This window comes from Camelus ferus, chromosome 20 (genome assembly GCF_009834535.1).
Source record: "Camelus ferus isolate YT-003-E chromosome 20, BCGSAC_Cfer_1.0, whole genome shotgun sequence".
In the NCBI taxonomy this organism is placed as follows: Eukaryota; Metazoa; Chordata; class Mammalia; order Artiodactyla; family Camelidae; genus Camelus; species Camelus ferus.
This window is the reverse complement of record NC_045715.1, coordinates 23,700,391-23,704,024: the sequence shown is the minus strand read 5'-3', so window position 1 is coordinate 23,704,024 and position 3,634 is coordinate 23,700,391.

The following is a 3,634-nucleotide window of genomic DNA, read 5'->3' as shown; positions in this document are numbered from 1 at the left end:
GCGTCCTTCTGGTCTACCAGGGGGAGCTCTTCTCTTGGCCCCCTTACACTCCCCCACTCTCTGCAAGGTGGCTTCTGATGCCTGCAGGCTACTGAAGCAACTCTACTCAAGGAGGGGGGATTGCTACATGGTTTCTCAGATTTATTTAAAGGAGTATGCAAGCATAAAAAATTGAAATCACAGGTGTAGACAACCCCTTCTGAAAGTGTGGCTGTGAGTGGGATAAAAATGTGATGGCAGGACCTGGAGGGGATTAGGGGGTTTACTCTGAGACAGCGTGTTCACAGGCTTATGGGTCTCGGCCAGTTGAGAGGGGGAGGGGCTGAATAGGCTTGAAAAGAGATCATAAGGGGAGCCCCAGAGATGCCCATGTTCCCCAGACTGACCGCACATCAAAATCACTGGGCCCACCCAGAACTACTCAGTCAGAGGTTGAGCCAACGAATCTGGACTGTAATAAGCCCCTTGAATAGCATTAAAAAATATAGCAATTATGTAGGAATAAATCTAACAAGAGATATGCAAAAAGCATTACAAGGAAAAAATTTTAATTAACTGAATAAATGTATGCGTGTGAGTATACACATGAGTACACACACACACACACACACACACACACATATACCATGTTCAAGGATTGGAAGACAAACTTCCAGGGTACAAACTTCCAGTTAGAAGATTAACAAGTTCCAGGGATGTAATGTACAGCATGGTGATTATAGGTAATAATACTGTATTATATACTTGAAAGTTGCTAAGAGAGTAGATCTTAAATGTCCTCACCACGGAAAAGAAGTGGTAATTATGTGACAGGATGGAGTTGTTAGCTATTGCTATGGTGGTAATCATGTTGCAATTTATAAATGTATTAAAGCATCACATTGTATACTTTAAACTTACACAGTGTTATATGTCAACTATATCTCAATAAAGCTTGAAAAAAATTACATTAGGTTCCCCCATCCTGTATCTTCTCTTCTTAACATGTGCCCCTTAAAAAAAAAAAAAAGGACAAAAAGACTTAATGTTGAAGAATGTATTGATCTATAGATTCAATGCAATCAAATTAAAATCCTTATGGGTTTTTTCAGTTTTTGTTTTTTTGGTAGAATGTGACAAGTTGATTCTAAAGTGTGTGTGAAAACAAAAGGGCCAAGAATAGCTTCCTAAAAAAGAGGAATATTGCTTTACCAAATATCAAGACTTTCTGTAAAAGTACAGTGATTAGGAGAAGACAGTATTTGTGCAAGAAGAGACAGACTGAAGAAAGGACTAGAAACTGACATCGAGATGGATACTTGGGCTGGGATTTATAGGCACCAAAGAGCACAGGGAAAGATGAGCCTTTTCAACAAACAGATGGAGTGTTCATATGGGGAAAAAATAAAACTTGGCCCTTACCTCACACTACAGATAAATCCCAGGTAGACTGTCAGCATTTGGAGGGCAGAACAATAAAGTTATAAAAGCTGATAGACAGTGAAGGAAAAGTTCGAGAACGAAAGCCTCAGGGTGGTGACAGATTACTTTTCATGGCACAAAAGCACCAACCTTAGATGAAAAATCTGACAAATTTGGCTTCATTAAGATTAATAAATAATTCTATGTATACAACATTCTAAAACAAGCAAAACTATACCGTAGTGTTTAGGAAAGCATCCTCAGGCTGAAAATGTTGGCGGGAAGCAAGGACATGACTGCACAGAAGTCAGGGTGGTGGTTCCGTGAAGGGGAGGAGGGGCTGAGGCGTTTGGAGTCTAATGATGTTCAATTTCTTGACCTTAATGAGGTTACATGGGAGTTGACTTTGTAATAATATATTAACTTGTACCTTTATGTTCCATGCATTTTTCTGTTTCTATGTTTCCTTCACATAAAGGTTTTAAGGGGAAAAAAAATCTTCCCATGTGATTCTTATGAGCAACTACATTTTGGGACCCCTCATCCAGAGCCTGGATGGACCAGCAATGTAACAGCCATGTCTGTTTCAGGTGATAGACTCCAACCCTGACTCACGGATCTCAGATATCAATTCACACATCTGAAAAACCCGGGGTGGTTTCAGGAACAGCTGGTTCCAGATACTCCAACAAGATTATTAGGAACCTCCCTTCTTTGCTCAGATTTTCTCATTATCCTGCAGACTCTCGACCCCCGGACAGCCCTCAGTGAGTCCAGCTATGTCCTGCCAGGGGAGTCACATGAGCAGAAAGAAAATGTCCCCTTCTCTGGACTCTCAGCAATAGGGCTGGGTTGGCTCTCCTGGGACTGACCAGGGTCACATGCCCACCCCTGATCAATTGCTGTGGTCAAGGGTCTGAAATGTGATTGCCCAGATGTGAAGGCAGAGTCAGCCTCACCTGAAATATATTGTCCATATGGAAGAAAAAAATGAATTTTCCTCCAAGGAAAAAGTGTCATTACCAAGAGAAAAGGGAAAAGAGATGCTTGGGCAGAAGAATAGAGATCAACAGGCTGGAAGTCCCCGTGGAGTCAGAGGGGAGGTGTGGTGGTGGAGGAAAGTGGGCAAGGGGTTGGAGAAGGAGATCGTCACTAGAGAGTGAGTGGGGTGTCTGAATTGTAATCTCAGAGGTGGAGTAGTTTCAGGTGGTGACAGGGTCCAGGTGGTGGCCTTGGTGGTAGGTGGCAGGGCTGTCATGGAGCCAAGACACCAGGGTGTTGGAGGCTCGAGAGCCCAGTGCCCAAGTCTTCATTAGTAAGGGCAGAACCCTAATAAAACAGGGTGGTGCAGTGATTCAGTCTCAGAATGGTATCTAACATCAGAAATACAACCCAAGAGCCTAAAGTAATTAACAAGCAATTCCATTCTTTAGTCACACCTCTCAAGGGGTTTAAAGGGATTCACATACATAGTTCACAGCCACACTAATTAAAATCTCCTTTCCTCTCCTCTCCTCTTTCCTCTTGCCCTGAAGATACCTGTTGTCACTGATTTCAATCTCCATCGTCCACCAAAAAAAACCTAAAAACAAACAAACCAACCCCACCAAAAAACGCTCCTCCTCTGTACCCAGCTCAACTCAGCCACTTTCCACTTGGAAGAATCAGTCTTCTTTAAGAAGGGAAGAGAAATGGAGGAGAAATTGGACTGGTAATTACAGGACTCTTTTTGGTGGCCCGGGTGGGGGGCAGGGCAGGAAGGGGACACATCTGTGTCCAGCCTCGCACTGACCATTTCTGTTCTATCAAAAGGAGAGTGACCTAAGAGTTACACAGTAACAGCCACTGGGAGGGCCGGCAGGTGGTACAGCAAAATGAACAGGAATTTTACAAAAGTGGTCCCCAACTCCATCCCTCTGCCTTTCCAGCCTCCATTTCAGAACCTGGAATTCATGCTGAACAATCAGGAATAATCAAGGCAGAAGCTTAAGCAGGAGCCACTTTCTCCTCTCAGTAACAGACCTGGTAGTTTTACTGATTTAACAATAAACATGGATTTGTTTTATTTAGTATGAGAAATAAGCAGATAATATCTTGAGGAAAATCATTCTGAGGCTGTAAACATCACTGGTAAATTCTGGAACTTTCACTTGAGATCTCATAAGTTTGAATGCAAATTTAAATAATAATTAAAGTACCATCTGTCACCCATTAAATAGAAAAAAAAGTAAAA